At 37.3% G+C, this 18,340-nt stretch overlaps 1 pseudogene; it reads right to left on the reverse strand.

Moving 5' to 3' along the window:
• Positions 1–1,305: 1,305 nt before the first annotated feature.
• On the reverse strand, positions 1,306–2,386 carry LOC123568851 (elongation factor 1-alpha 1 pseudogene; annotated as a pseudogene).
• Positions 2,387–18,340: the final 15,954 nt, after the last annotated feature.

Below are 18,340 nucleotides of genomic sequence, written 5' to 3' on the forward strand. Positions count from 1 at the left end.
ATAGCTACATCATGGACCATCTGAGTTTGGATCATATCATTAAAGTAGCAGGTTTAATCCTCACAGTAATTAAATCCTATTCATTTTCTAAGAATATCATGTTGCCTATAGCAAGGAGAATCCTTTGATGATTGAACTGAGGAGAACCTGTAAGGCTATTTTCTTAGTTCATTAGGGCTTTTATAGCAAGAATACATAAACTGAGTGGTTTATAAACAACAGATATTTATTCCTCCCACTGTGGAGGCAGAGAAGTCTATGATCAAGGCACTGGCAGGTGCAATCAATGTCTGATGAGGACCCTGTTTCTGGTTCATTGATGGTACCTTCCAGCTGTGTATTCACATGATGGAAAGGATGGGCCAGTTCCCAAGGGATGCTTTTATAAAGGCAATAATCTCAATCATGAATGTTCCACCCTCATGACCTAATCATCTCCGAAAGTCCACACTTCCTAATGTCAGTGTGAAAGTTAGAATTTCAACATATGAATTACAGGGACAAGGTGGGGCATGGGCACAAACATTAAAACATAGAAGCTATTATTTAAATGTAACTTGGAAATAATTGGACCCTTTTAAAGCAATAAAGATTGAGGCAAGGATATAGATATCAGTGAAATTAAGAAGTGTAATGATATGCTTTTGCCACCCACCTGATATGAGATCACGAGGGAGAAATTTAGATAAAATTGCCAGTTTTCTGGCCTAGGTAAATAGTATGGATAAATGGAAGAAAATCTTTCTGTGGTCTGACCATTTATACACATAATTTTAAAATGATTTAGTATTCCATACCCTCTTGATTTTCACCTCTAACTTTTGCTAACACCAAAAACTTTGTATATTTCAATATCTACTTTATCTATAAAGAAAGCAAATAAAATAGACTAACCAATTTACAATATTTGTGATACATAAAATATCTAAGTTATGGGTGCTTCGTAAAAAACACTTGACTTACCCCTCTTTGACTCTTCATTCACCTCCCTGTGGTAGCCACTCCAAGTTTTCTGTTTCTCTCAAATGTTAACAGATAATTTCCCAAATGTTTTTATTTTATTTTATTTTTTTCTCATTAAATTTTGTTTTAATGGTTCTTAAAACCCTACGACACATTTTTGGTCAAGTTGTTTCCATTAAAAAGTACTGATTTTTAAAATGAATTACTTAAAATGACCACATACCAGAAAAAATCAAAATGGTACAAAACATTCTTTCCTTCTGAAGGTTTAACAATGCATTGTTATAATTAACCAGTCTGTTACTATTAAATTTATTTATTTATTTATTTATTTATTTATTTATTTTGAGACTGAGTCTGGCTCTGTCGCCCAGGCTGGAGTGCAGTGGCCGGATCTCAGCTCACTGCAAGCTCCGCTTCCCGGGTTTACGCCATTCTCCTGCCTCAGCCTCCGGAGTAACTGGGACCACAGGCGCCCGCCACCTCGCCCGGCTAGTTTTTTGTATTTTTTAGTAGAGACGGGGTTTCACCGTGTTAGCCAGGATGGTCTCGATCTCCTGACCTTGTGATCCGCCCGTCTCAGCCTCCCAAAGTGCTGGGATTACAGGCTTGAGCCACCGTGCCCGGCTTGTTACTATTAAATTTAAATGACGAATTGAAACAAACAGTTCTGAGAATGTTTTCTACCAATGACTAAGACTGGGGTGGTAGGTATTAGGTATAATATTCATTTAGCTTTCTGAACCTTCTGAACAGACCTGCAAGACATTGCCAGCTCCTTGGCAATACCTTGCCTTCTTGTCCACTGCTTTGATGACACCCGTAGCAACTGTCTGTCTCATATCACAAACAGCAAAACAACCCAGAGGAGGCCAGTCAGAGAAGCTCTCAACACACATGGACTTGCCAGGAACCATATCAAGGATGGCAGCATCATCAGCATTTAATAATTTAGGATCATATTCCAGATTCTTACCAGAATTGCAATCAATCTTTTCCTTCAGCTCAGCAACCTTGCAAGCAATGTGAGTTGTGTGACAATCCAGTACAGATTCACAGTCAGCACTGATTTGGCCTGGTTGGTTCAGGATAATCACCTGAGCAGTGAGGCCAGCTGTTTACACTGATGGGTCATTTTTGCTATCACCAGCAACCTTGCCACAATGACCATCTTTGACAGGCGTATTTTTGACATTGAAGCCCACATTATCCCCAGGAAAAGCTTCACTCAGAGCTTCATGGTGCATTTCAACAGATTTTACTTCAATTTTAACATTGGCTGAAGCAAAGGTGACCATTGTGCTGGGCTTGAGAACTCCAGTCTCCATTGAGCCCACAGGGACAGTACCAATATCTCCAATTTTAGAAACATCTTGGAGAGGCAGCAAAGGGGCTTGTCAGTTGGATGAGGTGGGATGATGCAGTATGTTCACACTCTGTTTTCAATTTATCCAATGCCCAGGCATACTTGAAGGAGCCTTTTCCATCTCAGCAGTCTCTTTTTCAACTTTTTCAATGGTTCTTTTGTCAGTGCCACATGTGTATATCAGATGGCCAGCAGTGGTGGACTGGCCCAAATCTGTGTGTCCAGTGATGATGACACTGATATGACTCTATTCTTTTCCAATTTGGCTTTTAGGGGTCATCTTCAGGACACCTGTGTTCTGGTGGCAAATCCATTGCAGGAAGTCCAAAATGTTTCTATGTAACACAAGTTTTAGAGGATGCTTTGCAACGAGAGTTCCAACAAGAGTTCTCAAAAACAAGTTTGAGAAACACTGTATACATGATGAAATATGGTGACATGAATGTCAACTTTTAGAGAAATTCTTCTGTTACAGATACTGACTTAGCTCAGTGTTTTCCAAACTTATTTAATTTCAGTTCTTGTATATGTATGTACATGTGTATATATGCATATGTGTATAAATACGCACATGTATATTTTATTTAAGTGTGTCTGTTGGTTAGGGTTCTCCAGAGATACAGAATCCATAGTACACACATACATATATATACACACATACACTCACACACATATATCCTACTGATAATGATAGGTAGATAAATGGACTGATACATAGGTAAAGAGAGATGGAGATAGAGACAGAGACAGAGGTAATGATTTTAAGAAATCAGCTCACTCGAGTAGGGGGCTGGCAATTCTGAAATCTGAAGACAGGCTAGCAGACAGGAAAATTAAGCAGGGATTTCAGTCACATTTTTGAGGCAGAATTCCTTCTCTGGAAAGCTTTATTTTTTTTTTTTCTCTTTAGGTCTTCAATTCATTAAATGAGGCCTACCCAAGTTATTGAAGGTAATCTTGAAAGTCAACTGATTGTAGATGTTACATCAAAAAACACCTTAATAGTAACATGTAGACAAATATTTAACCATCACTGTGTATGTGAATGTAAATAAAATTTACATCTACCTTGTGGGAACCATTACTTTGAAAAGCGTAGTTTGTAAAATACAACTCAAATCCAACTGCCCCTTGATGGTGAAAGTAAGTTTCACCTGTTCAGATCAAAAACTTGCAATAGAAAGCTTTTATTTTTAATACTGTCAATCTCAAAACATTTCTCTATCTTCATATTCTCATTTTTGTTTTCTTCATATCTCTTAGGACTTACTTTTGTATTCTTTTCTATATCCTTAGAAATTTCTAAAGGGAGTGACTAGTCCTACTTATTAAAATGCTCTGCAGTAAAATTTTATAAATGTTCGGCCTGAAATCTTTAACAAGTAGGTTACTTTGTAGAAAAAGTTTCTTATTTTTTAACTAGGTTAAAATGCATGAGACATACCTGATGGTCATAGGTATTTTCTATCATATTCTATCAGAGAGCAGGATCTAGAGAGAATGGGCCAGGCTATATGCAATGGTCCAGTTATTCATTTCTAATAACAAACCACTCAAAAACTTAGCAGCATAAAATGACACCATTTTATTATACTCTGTAGTCCAGGATTCAGATTAAGCACACTAGGGGTATTTTGACTTTGCTCCACAACATCTGGGACATGAATTGCAAAGTTTAAGAGATAAGGTGACTGACATGCTATGAGTTCAAACATCTGAAGTGGGAGGATCCATACCTAAGTCGGCTTCTTCACTCACATGTATACGCCCTGTCATCGGGTTACTCAAAGCTTTCCTCAGCTAAACAATCTATTGACCAGATTCACTACTCCTGAACTCTTTATGTGGCTTAGGTTTCTTACATAATGGGGCCTGACTTCTTAGATGGAACATCTCCAGAGGGAATGTCTAGAAATGAGCTTTCCGAGAGACCAAGGCAGGAACTACATGGCCTATGATTTAGTCTCAGAAGTCATATGACATCACTTCTGACAAATCAGTCAAAATAGCCCCAAGCCCTCCTGGATTCCCAGGGAGGGAACACAAACCTTGATCTTGAAGAGAAGGCAGTCAAAGAATTGAAATCTATGACTTAAAGCTTCCACATATACTCTTCATTGGCATTAAGTTTGAGGTAAGAGTAAAGGTTAACCAAGGTGGAAATTTCAGGAAAAAAAGAGGTTATTGTGAGATCATGAAAAGTGTAAGAATCCCACACACTTTTAGAAGAAGGACTAGAGAGATCTCTCAAAATATCTAATCTGTTCTTGTAAAATGTCTTGGCTATTGACTTTTCATATGTTATAAATGGTAAAATACAGTATTTCCAGCCCATCCAAAAGCCCTGAACAAGTTCACCAAAGAGTACTAAAACATGCTTTAACACTAGGAGTTCAGCATCAAATACTGCATTTAAAATGCCAATTATCAAATTATTTAACACTTAATGAACTCAGATATCTGTACAGTGGGTTTCAGTGTTGTAGAGTACCAGATCTGAATTAGGCTTTCTGTCTTCCCTAATTGCAAGGATATCTAAGAAATGTTTATATAAACAAGCAATAAGATAATATTAAAGATGCTAAAATTAAATAAATTGAAACGTCCCCAGACCTGGCAGAAGAAATACCTGAGACCCATGAAAAATAGTATCTTGGAGGAAAAGATAAGGATAACAATGATATAAACATGCTAAACAACAAAGAAAGAAATGGTATCTACTGGAAAAGCACAACTAAGTTATGACTGCAGACAACTCAATATCCTTTTGCCTGAACTTGAGGGCAACTGAAATATTTTTCTACTGTGACCGTGTGAATCCATCAAAGCCGACTTTCATTTTAGATAGTAAATATTCAATAAAAACATCTGCAAATCTTTAGAGTTATTTTAAAACATACATATCGAGGTATGTCTATATTAAAACCAGGTTTCCCACACCTGGGTCTTAGTAAGGCAACTTAGCATATATGAGTTTTGGGGCAAGATCGTCTCCTACATTTTTCATTTTAAAAATAAGAGAAGGAAGAATTTTCTCATGAGGATCCTCTTAGTGTTTCTACAGTATCTTGGCACATAGCATATACTCATCAAATATTCCCCACTTAAGCTACTCTCTCTTCTCAGGTTTTAGTTTCCCTATTAACAAAAAGAAAGGGCCCAGCGCAGTGGCTCACACCTGTAATCCCAGCACTTTGGGAGGCCGAGTCAGGCGGATCACGTCAGGAGATTAAGACCATCCTAGCCAACATGGTGAAACCCGTCTCTACTAAAAATACAAAAATTAGGTGGGCGTGGTTGTGCACGCCTGTAATCCCAGCTACTCGGGAGGCTGAGGCAGGAGAATTGCTTAAACCCAGGAGGTGGAGGTTGCAGTGAGCCGAGGTTGCACCACTGCACTCCAACCGGGCGAGAGAGTGAGACTCTGTCTCTAAATAAATATAAATAAATAAATAAAAAGAAAGAACATGATGTCTAACACTTGTTCTTCCAGAGTCCAGGGGAATAAAACAAAGAGGTAATTCTTGATGAAGACAGATGAGTGGTGCTCAGCAGGGTGATTTTGCTGCCCTAGGAGACATTAGGTAATGTCTGGAGGCATTATTATTATTATTAGTTTAATTTTCAAGGGAGAGGATGGTGGTGCTACTGACATCTAGTGGGTAGAGGATGGGATGTAGCTAAACAGCCTGCAAAGCACAGAGCAGCCCTCACAACAAAGAATTATCCAGCTCCAAATGTCAATAGTGCCGAGGTTGAAAAACCCTTGATTAGAAAGTTCATACAGCCAACAGACACATGAAAAAATGCTCATCATCACTGGCCATCAGAGAAATGCAAATCAAAACCACAATGAGATACCATCTCACACCAGTTAGAATGGCGATCATTAAAAGTCAGTAAACAACAGGTGCTGGAGAGGATGTGGAGAAATAGGAACACTTTTACACTGTTGGTGGGATTGTAAACTAGTTCAACCATTATGGAAAACAGTATGGCGATTCCTCAAGGATCTAGAACTAGATGTACCATATGACCCAGCCATCCCATTACTGGGTATATACCCAAAGGATTATAAATTATGCTGCTATAAAGACACATGCACACGTATGTTTATTGCAGCACTATTCACAATAGCAAAGACTTGGAATCAACCCAAATGTCCATCAGTGACAGATTGGATTAAGAAAATGTGGCACATATACACCATGGAATACTATGTAGCCATAAAAAAGGATGAGTTTGAGTCCTTTGTAGGGACTTGGATGCAGCTGGAATCCATCATTCTTAGCAAACTATCACAAGAACAGAAAACCAAACACCGCATGTTCTCACTCATAGGTGGGAACTGAACAATGAGATCACTCGGACTCAGGAAGGGGAACATCACACACCGGGGCCTATCATGGGGAGGGGGGAGGGGGGAGGGGGGAGGGATTGCATTGGGAGTTATACCTGATGTAAATGATGAGTTGATGGGTGCAGCACAGCAACATGGCACAAGTATACATATGTAACAAACCTGCACGTTATGCACATGTACCCTACAACTTAAAGTATAATAATAATAAATAAATTAAAAAAAAAAAGAAAGTTCTTGATAGGGAATCTTGATAACATCAAAAGCAAATTTGATTTTACGAATCTGCGATTCATTTCTATTGGCATAGTTATCTGGTCCAAAAAAGATAAATCAGTCTTGATTTGAGTCTTAGTTCTGCTTGTTTTCAGTCTCTTTCAACATCACAGCTTCAATACCTGCTACCCACCAAGAAGGCTGGTGGTGGTATGCAAAGAGGCATTAACTGAGTTCTCCTTATGTACCTATTAATTTGTGAGTGAAATATATGGAAACCAACAAGGCAGAAAATGGTTGTTAATGTACATGCCAATGTGCTTAATGATCCAGGAAACAAGTTCAACTGGGGCTTGTCAAGTGAAAATTATTCCACTGGTTGACCTGTCCATAAACACAAAGAGGCTGAGAGACTGCAGAAGCCTGGCCAAATACTACTGCTAGCTGAGGAATGACTTTATTAAATAAATGAATGGAAATCTCAAGTAATGAATCTTTGATAAAAATTATCTGCTCATGTGCTGGTGTAAGAAGCAACTATGCAGTTACTCTAAGCAGCACTTATTTGGAAGTACTACTGGCTCTGTATGTGTCTTACAGCACTTATTTGAGAAAGTACATAGGTTCAAAAAACAGGATCTGAGTTCAAATTTCACCTTTACTACTAACCAACTTCAATTTGTTACTCGGTAAAATGAGGTTAATATTAATGTGTCATGCCACACAGGGTTATTATCAATATTAAATGATGTATTAAATATAGAATGCTTAGCATTTCTCATGGTTCTGGACTATAAAAAAGAGTTAAATAAATGATACCACCTCACATATATCAGGTGCTTGATGAAAGTTAATTCTACCTTGCTCTCTCAGAAACTCTCAACCCTCAGGACCCAAATAATTAATTTAAGATCTTCAGATGTGGTTGGAGTATTTTAAATTATGCTGAAATAAGCGATGCATTAAAATACTGCTATTCAATAGTTTTTTTTTCTTATTTCATCTGTTGAGAAGTAGGTGCTTTTTGTTCACCCACTATGTATTGGAAAGATCCTTATTAAATAACTAAAAGATAAATGTTTTGTAAATTCAGTTTTGTGTAGACTCAGAGGCATGATTTTATAGCACTGTACTGGCCTAGTGCAAAAAAGCATAGGTTTTTAAATTCCAGAGATGAAATTTCAACTTTAGCTTCACATTTTAATTAAATCTGCAGCTGAAATTCCATAAATTCTCTGAACATTTCACTCATAAATTGTGGATAACATTTACTTCATAGCATAATTGTAAATAGATTACAATTATGCTATGTAAAAATATTATGCTAGGTAAAAATATTACAATTATTACCTAATACAATAGATTAGGTAATTAGAGTATTTTGTATAGTGGCAAGCATAAAATATTACATGCTTTTTCTCATTGATTGCTTTGGAAAATGAAATAAGGTTATTAAGTGTAAAACTTCTAAAATAACAAATGATCAAGTAATCAACTGATCAGTTCTCCCTTCTTCTTTAGAGGTATTTAAAGCATGCTGTTGGCCAAGCACAGTGGCTCATGTCTGTAATCTCAAGTTTGTGTGACAAACCCAAGAGGATCACTTGAGGTCAGGAGTTCCAGACCTGTCTATGCCACATAGCTAGACTTCATTTCTAAGAAGAAAAAAAAAAATGATAAAAGAAAATTAGTCAGGTGTAGTGGTATGTACCTGTAGTCCTAGCTACTTGGGAGGCTGAGGCAGGAGGAACACTTGAGCCCAGGAGTTCAAAACTGCAGTGAGCTATGACTGCGTGGCCGCACTGTAGCCTGGGTGACAGAGAAAGACCCTGTCTCTATAAAAAAATAAATAAATAAATAAAGGTAAAATAAAATGAAGCATGCTCTAGTTACCTCATATTTTGCAAGTTATCTACAAGATCAAAATCAATCATTGGGTAAGTTTATACAATGCCAATGTGGACAACCCAAAGATTTGATGAATCCAGAAACAGGCCCCCAAAATTCAAAAGCAAAAACACAATATCTTTTAAAAAGAGCCCATCAATTGACTAAACTTTTCACATTGCAGCCAGATGTTTTCACATCCTATTGACCCTGTTCAGTCTTGTTTACAATTATTTTTTTCCTAGTCTTTCATTCAATTAATACTCTGGGATGGTTTGTTTTTTTGTTTTTGTTTTTGTTTTCCTTTTTGAGGACTTCAAAAACAAACATGTTGGTAAGCATAGCAAGAAGGAAGCGATAAAAAGTAAGAGAACCCACATATAAACTACGGGGTATCCCGCATGAAGAATGGCAGAAAAATTCAAAATACCTCACAAATGTGGAAGTGATAATATGGGGGAAGGCTTTTAAGTGTTTACATTGTATTTCCTGCGCATCTTAAGCCCATTTTATGCAGACACAAAGGAAAACATGGAATTTGTTTTAGATAATTGTAACAGCACATTGGCCGGGCACGGTGGCTCACACTTGTAATCCCAGCACTTTGGGAGGCTGAGGTGGGCAGATCACGAGGTCAGTAGATCGAGACCATCCTTTCTAACACGGTGAAACCCTATCTCTACTAAAAATACCAAAAATATTAGCCGGGCGTGGTGGCGGGCGCCTATAGTCCCAGCTACTGGGGAGGCTGAGGCAGGAGAATGGCGTGAACCCGGGAGGCGGAGCTTGCAGTGAGCCGAGATCGCGCCACTGCACTCCAGCCTGGGCGACAGAGCGAGACTGTGTCTCAAAAAAAAAAAAAAAAAAAAAAAAAAAAGTTGAGAGAGCCAGCGAGGAGCCAGTTGTTATATTCTGTTGTACAACAGATAATGGAACATTTGCCATGTACTTTTAGGAGAGGTGCACATCAACTATGCCAGAAGAGACCTCAAATACCCATGTATAACTGCATCCGAGTTGATTTTTCTCATTCCCCTTTTCATTTTCTCCCTCCCCCACTTCTTTGCTAGATTGAGGCTAGGAGAAAATACACAATCTGTCCCAGCATCTGTCACTCTGCCTACCCTTTGTTCATTGTTTTCCTGTTCTCCTTTAATCTTGTGACGTGTAAAGCAGTTTTTACAATTTTTTTCTGTCCTAAAATAACTTAGTTTATTAACCCAACACATTTATGTTAAAGAACAGGGCCTCAGCAAAATCTCATTTTCCACCTCTGCCCTCTTATTAAAATACAATGGAAATGAGATGGAGTAAGGATGACTGTGCTCAGAATCACCAAATGGAATTACGTGAGCTTAAAGTCCAACAGAGCTGGTTTGAAATCCTGGATTTAATACTTAATTGCTGTGATATTTAAGCAATTTTATTAGCCCACCTAAGAGTTGGTCATCTTGTAGCAATACTTCCTTTCTCCAAATTTCATTATAATGAATTAAAAGAATGAATGTAAGTAGAGTTGTCTTACACTTATGGAAGATCAGATGCTAAATTAAAAAAAAAAACAAAAACAAAAACTGTATTTGCTTTGTCCAATAATAAATGATCAACTTATTTTGTGAATCCAAAAATATTTATATCTCAATGGTAGTGGAGCTGGTCCCTGAGGAATTGAGAAAGAGAATGGTAAGTCACTTAAGTGTGTAAGAGTTAAGGAATTAGCAACTCAGGTTATTTATTTTCAGGTTATATATCTTAACATTTTATTATCTATCTACATTGGTGTAGTTGCTTGCCCTAAGTGAAGATGTAAATACTATATTTTTCAATTCCCATATCACAACTCACAAAAACAGTAGAGAAATTTCCAGACATGAATAGCAGATTAAACATATCAACTGGCACTATATATGTATACACACACACACACACACACACACACATATACATATACACATCAACTGGCACAATGCTGCATTTGTGGAGGGAAATGTCTTTAGTAAAAGGATTGCCTGGCTAGGTGAGTTTAAGTTTAAATAATATATTTAAAGTACTACATATAAAAAGTATACATAAAATTTAGATAGAAGTTGTTAAAAGAGGAGCAAGGATAGGAGAGGGTACAGTATAAATCCGACAGGTAAATTTTCTACAAAGCAATTTCTTTCTTGTGGTAGATTAATTTCTTGTGGTAGAATGATGGAAGTCATTATATGAAAAATAAACATTTAATTTTACGTTCTCTTTACTGCTCAAGGAAAACACTCTATATCTCAGAGCCCCAGCAGAATCTTCTACGCATCCTGTACCTTTTTTCTATGATTTACACAAATGTCAAAAAGAGGCCAATATTCACATGTGAGCTGGCACTAACCAGAAAGAAGAAAGAGCTGTCTCATGCAAGTGACAGAATCCAGCAGGGTTAGTATCTCAAAACAAGAAAATATTCTGAGAAATATTGAAGATATTAGACTTCTCAGATAAAGTGAAATGGGGTCTCCAAGCCATTTTAATTAAATACTGAAAAGTCAGAAAGACCGTACCTGGCATCTAGAATACAGATACAATTCTTTGGGATGGGGTGTGTGTGTGTGTGTGTGTTTTAGACATGCAGTCTTACTTGGTTGCCCAGGTTGGTGTGCAGTGGCATTATCATAGCTCACTGCTGCCTCAAATTCCTGGGCTCAAACGATCCTCCCGCATGAGCCTCCCCAGTATCTGGGACTACAGGTGCACCATCATGCCCAGGTGATTTGTAAAGTTTTTGTAGAGATGGGATCTCTCCATGTTGCCCAAGCTGGTCTCAAAGTCTTGGGCTCAAGCTATCCTCCTGCCTTGGCCTCCCAAAGTGCTGGGATTACAGCCATGAGCCACCATGTCTGGTCTCTTGATAAGTTTTTAAAATAGAAAATTTGTTCTTTAAAGCAAAATAATCTCATAAAAAATATGATTAGAGTCTGTAGTGACAGAGTTTTAATTCAGGAGTTCCATTAGGTCATTGGAGAGGTAGATTCTTTCAATTTTTTCTGGATGGCAACCTCAGGATGTTGGCCATTTCCTTAAAGTTTTATAATGGCTGTTCATATTTATCAAGCATTAAAATGGCCTTTAACTTCTCTAAACTGTGAAAGAAAGATGTGAATCACTTTTGCTTTCTTTCAAGCAATATTTCATTTAAATAGAAACAGTCTAATGATTAATGTGTAATGATTGAGAAGTTCATTTTGCTTGTCCAAAGGATTGCTTTGGTACCATTTATCCAAACTTGAACACACAATGTTAAAAAAGTTTTCTGTATCTATGAAACGTCTAAAATGTGACATTTGGTTCTCCAAAGGTAAAGATCAAAATCAAGGGAAAATATGTACTTAATACTTAGGAAATTACTAAGTTTACTTGTAACTAACTTCAGGAATATTTTAATTCAGAGTCTTCTGGAGAAGGAAAATAACAAAACAAAAACAAAACAAAAAGCAACCTGACAACGCATTGCTAGTCACAGTAATAAGGCAAAGGAACACCGTAGGAAACACCCCTGCAGCTTAATCAATGATCAGCCCCGGCACATAAGTCAAAGATGCACTCAATTGCTCCAAATTAGAAATAACTGACGTCAAGAACGGGCTTGATTTCTTGCTGGTTTCACACCCTGTTGCCTGCAGTGACAAAGTAATAAACAAATTCTGTTCCTCCCAAGGCACAAAATTTATTTTGTGTGTTTTTTTTTCTACTTGCATGCCTCCCTAATTATGCCACAGCCAAACAAATACATCCAGAGAGACTTTAACAGCAAGGTTAATCTCTATGTTATTAGCTAGAGATGACAATAGTGTAGTAATTAATCTTGTATCATTCAGTTCCTATTCTCTGTGCTACTCAAAGTACATGATGTTATGTATACTACTGCACCTAAAGAAAAAGATAGTTATTTGATATACAGTGGAACTAAGTATTTTACACTTTTAAGTCTTTTTTTTTTTTTTTTTTTACTTATAAATCCCTTTGTAATAGTTCTGCCCATATCTTTGGATATATCAGTTATAAAAACAAAGTAATGATTTCTTTTTGAAATGTGACCTTTCGGAACAGTGTTTTAGTGACACCAAATGATGGTAGTTGAGAGGAAAGGGTTGAAAGTCTCTGAGTTTGCAGTAAGAGGGAAACAATTACAGCTTTTCCCCAAATATTTGCCTAAAATTTAATATTTAAATGTATGTCTTCCCTTCTAGTACCTAAGAAGAAATGCATTTAAGCCACTAATTTGATATTTTTTAAAAAATCATCATGTAGCCACAGAAATTGTATGCTAGAGGAGACAGAATAATACTGTACTTATTTTAATAGTTACTTCTTTAATCGTTTCTCTCAAGTTGCTGAACAATATTAACCTCAGCAGGGTAATATTCTGTGTTCCTTGTTCTTCAGGGTAGCAAGGCAGGGTTGCTTTAGGAGGGAAATTGTTGACATGAATTAAATGGAAATAGAATGTTCCCCATAAACCATCCAGAGTGATTCCTCTTCCTACTTTTGACCTATGGAATTTAAATCACGAGGCCAGAAATCTTAGAATGGGATTATTTATCTTTGGAAGACTGATCCCATTCCCAAATTTTTGAAAGAGGTATCTTAAGAAAAAGCATTTTGAGAAATGACAGGAGCTAGTACAGAAGCTTGAGTCTGACATGGTCTTTCTGAGAAAATGTCAAGTATTGAAAGTTAGAGTTCTAGAACAGAACTTCTAGAATATCTATCAGTTGATAAACACTATGCCATTCTCCATATTTTTACATGACTACTGATGATATTGAGATACTAAATGATTCCGAGTTGTCAAACTGATTGTACTCTCACTATCTGTGACCTATGTTTATACCCTCATCAAACTGAGCTACTTAAGGTCAAGGTTATCTCATTCATATTTATATATTCCTAAATTATTATCATTGCATATGAAACATAGCTAAATAATAATTACTTGTTGAGTGAATAAGTGTTTGAATCAACAGGGGAAAGTTTGGTAAATGTTAAGTAGAACTTTCATGTTCAGCATAGCTGATGTATTCCTATTCTTGAAAGGCTCAAAAGCCTTATATAACGTATGTGGAAACTCAGTCAGAATGTTGACTAACCAGAATGCTTCATTACCTTGCCAGATAACAAGAGTTAGATTTTACAAACTGGTGACCCACATGCTACATTTGGCCACAGGCATGTTTTGTTTGGCCTAGAGAGGCTTTTTTAAAATTTTCAAAGTAGTTGCCAACATGTAAAAATTGGTAGTTTTCACATTTTGAAGATCCAGATTTCCCAGTTCTCTTGGAAAACTCAGAATAACTGGCAGTGCTGGGCAATGTTTCTCCATAGCAATAGTTGCCTGGAGCCCCAAGACTACCACCTCACAGTTGAGATGGATCATGAGACCCCAGGTTCTCCATAGTCTCATTCTGGCTGGCACTCCTTATTTATCCAGGTTACCTGCCTGTTTTGTGTAAACATCTAAGTTTTCAAATGCCTCAGATAGAAGCTGTATCTTTTTCTCAAAAACGGAAAGTGGTAGTGGAGAAGGGAAGACATGAGAGAAGTCCAATTTTGATTTCTGCTTTATTTTTAAAAAATCCAATCTAACCCTTACTCAAACTCTTTTGTTTAGGAATTCACTTCAACACATACATTCTTTCCATCTCCCTTTGATTCTAACCTAGTGAAGTTCTCCTGTACATTTAGCTTGAGATATGCAGAAATCTCCTATCTGGCATTTCTATTTCTTGTTTCTTTGCTCTACAAATTATTCTACAAGATAGGTCTTGCCACAGGCCCTCAGAGATTTCCCATTGCTGACCAAATTAATTGATAGCCTATGGCTTGCATTCAAGTTCTTTCATGATCTGCTTTAACCTATGTTTGTAACCACATCACTCATGTCTTCCCATGTACAGTAAAGGAACTATCCACAGTTTACACATCATTTTGTTTACATGCTTTTATTTATCCACAGGTTTTTCTCTTGACCTCTCAACTTAGCATGCCTAATACTATCATAGTTCCTGGAAATTTTTTACCACTTCTCAGCCTAAAATATTACTTTTAAAAATCCTATAGTTATTTAGAGATCTCTAATGGAATCACTATTTTCTGTTTTGTATTATAGTCATTTGTATACAGATCATATATAATAACAATAATGAGAATGACTATTCTTATTTTTAACAGAGATAGAAAACACTCAACCAGCATTAATTACAAGTCAAGCACTATTTTAAGTCCTTTGCATATATTAACTCATTCAGTAATCATAACTTTCCTGTGGGATTGATATTACTATCATCTTCATTTTATACAGAAAAAAACTGAAGACACAAAGCAGAAAACTGTCTTGTTAAAGAACAAGGGGTAGAGATGACCTCATTTCAGATTTTATACTCTTTACCACAAAATCATAATTCTCATAAACAAACCTCAAAATGTGCCAGATACCACTGCTAGGAACTTTATTAAGATGATCTAATGTGATCTTCCGTATATGGGAACCATCCAGAGATGCCAGTGTTTGCCCAAATGCTCATACATTTTGATGACAGAGTTTGGATTTGAACTTAAGTCTGGAATCACGAGTCTAAATTACTACAGGTTTCTTGAGAGAAGTTTATTGTGTCTGTGTATCCAAATATCTAGCATATTTTAAAGTGAACAAACAAGCAAATGAGCAAACAAATGTATAAACATCTAAAAGTATCCTCACTCTTGGCTGGCTGAGTGGGCTAAAATGGCAAATTCATCTAAGTATTTTCACTTTAAAAACCTTGCACCTCACATCTCACTTTTTCATTTCTAATTTTTAGCAATATGTGAAGATTACAATGGGGAACCTTTATGTACATTGGCTTTCAATCTGTGGCTTGGATTTAATGCTTTTTTTCACCCAAATGCTGGGGGAATATTGAGAGGGTATGCTGGCTCTATAGTGTCAGCTTAACCCCTTCACATCTACTAAGAGAACAAAACCATTTCACATAATTTTTGAGAAGACATTACAGTTAACGGGTAAAGATGGGTAAGTATATGACACGTCAAATTTTGCTGGCAAGAATTCAGCATAAAAAAATCAGAAATCAGGAACAGCATTCTTTTTGATTATCCACATGCCTTAAGACAGGACCAATAAAAGAAGTATCAAAATTAGTATCATCAAGAAGCACAGTTGTCTAACATGTACAAAATATAAGTCCTTCTAACAGTCAGTTATTCCCTGGCTGCCAAGAATGATAAAAGTACATATGTATTTCTTATGATTTTAGACTTTGGAATAATATAATATATTCAATATATTATATTCAATATAAATATTCAATATAAATATTATAAGAGATATTTGAGCCATTCTTAACAATTAGCATAGTATAAGTTAACAAATTATGATGGAGAGGCTTAGAGCAGTACTTAGGCATGCAGGTATTAGAGATGTAACACTGAAATAAGGAGAGCAGACATGGTGAAAATGATGCCTAGTTTAGTAAGCATTGCCATAAAGTTGACAAAATGCATGAAAATCATCAGAAAGAAAGTCAAGGAATGTCCTGCCCCTGTCTGAAAGTTTCACCTGCAGTCCAGAGTGCTTCTGAAAACTCAATCCCCACCTGCCTGTGACATTCTCTCAGGCTCTCACCACCTATGCATTCCACCTGACCTCAGCCTAAAAGTTCATCTGGTGACCCAGAGATCAGTCCACCCTTCCAATCAGAGCCAGCATCCAAACTCTGGGGTAGCCTGACTCCAGCCCAGCCCTTCAGGACTTATACACACTGTCCAGTAGGCCAACTAGGGGCCTGAAAACTGGGAAACCACTTACCCCATTGCAACTCTACTGGCACCTGACCGCTTTCTCCAGTGCCTGAAGTCAGACTGACCCAACCAGCTAATACCACCACAACTAACACCCACTCAATGTGCCCAAAGATAGAGCCTGCTCCTTTTCAAGAGTGCTATCGCACTGGAGAAGAGGTGGACCATAAAGCAATCTGTATCATGTTGCGTGATGGTTATGCCCTGAATCTACTCCCACAGAATCACCAAACCAGTGTTTCCTGTGGTTCTCAGCCACACTGTGGTTTGGAGATAGACTACAGTGTGTGTCTGAACTGGGAGTCACAAGCCCTGGAACAGGGGTGTGATAGAGAAACAGATCAAGCTCCTGCCTATCTAGGACAGGGAGCTATTGCGGCCCCCTGACCTTCCTGCAAAGACGTTAGCACATTTCCACAGAAGCTTCTCCTAGCCATCCTCATCAGGACTGGTTTCTGCACTTGACATTAGGGCATTCATGGGCAAGACAGGAGCTTCAGATTTGCCCAGTGGTGTCTTCCCAACCCCACAGAACAGGAAGCTCAGGGCACTAGGCACTCCACTGTCCAGCCCTTGACCTGAAGCACAGAAAATGATTCACAGTGAACAAAGCTGAGGTACATACCTATCTGCTAGTGTCACAGCTACCTCTTACTCACAAGATTCATCTACTGGCCTGTGGGTTGAAGCACACAGCCCAATATAAAACCTGCCAACAGAAAGTACATAGGGCTATAGAAGTAAAACCAAAAGACTCTATCCAATACACTCCTCTTCACGTGATAAGGAACCAGCATAAGAATTCTGGCACCACAAAAAATCTGATCATTATGACACCACCAAAGGACCATTCTAGATCTCCAGCAGTGGTCCCTAACAAAAAATGGAAACTCAGAAATGACAGATCAAGAGTTCAAAGCACAGATTGCAAAGAAGCTCAGTGAGATTCAAGACAAGGTTGAAAATCAACACAAAGATATTTCTAAAGCAATTCAGAAAATGAAGGAAGAGATAAGCATCTTAAAAAGAAATGAATTAGAGCTACTGGATATAGACAACTCACTTAAGGAATTTCAAAATACATTGAAATTTTTATTAATAGGCTGGACTGAGGAGAAGAAAGAATTTCAGATATTTAAGACTGGTCTTTTAAATTGACCCAGTCAGACTAAATTCAGGAAAAATAACTTAACAAATGAACTAAATCACCAAGAAATATGGGATTATGCAAAGCCAGCAAACCTACAAATTATTGGCATTCCTGAGAGAGAAGGATAAATTATACAAAACAATAGTTCAGGAAAATGTTTCTAATCTTGATAGAGAGGTAGAAAAAGGAAACCTCGTCAGACTAACGATTGCCTCCTCAGCAGAGACCTTATAAGCCAGAAGAGATTGAGGATTTAAATTCCAGCCAATAATTTCATATCCCGCCAAACTAACTTTCTTAAGTAAAAAAGAAAGAAAATCCTTTTGAGACAAGCAATTGCTAAAAGACTTTACTATCACTAGACCATCCCTACAAGAGATCTTTAAGAGATCTCTTAAAACATGGAAATGAAAGAACAGTATGTGCCACCACAAAATGACACTTAAGTACATAGCCCTCAGATCCTGTAAAGCAACTATACAACAGAGACTGCAGAATGACTAGCTAACAACATCATAGGACCAAAATTTCACATATCAATATTAACTTGGAATGTGAACAG

The sequence above is a fragment of the Macaca fascicularis genome, chromosome 14, assembly GCF_037993035.2.
Source record: "Macaca fascicularis isolate 582-1 chromosome 14, T2T-MFA8v1.1".
NCBI classification, from domain to species: Eukaryota; Metazoa; Chordata; class Mammalia; order Primates; family Cercopithecidae; genus Macaca; species Macaca fascicularis.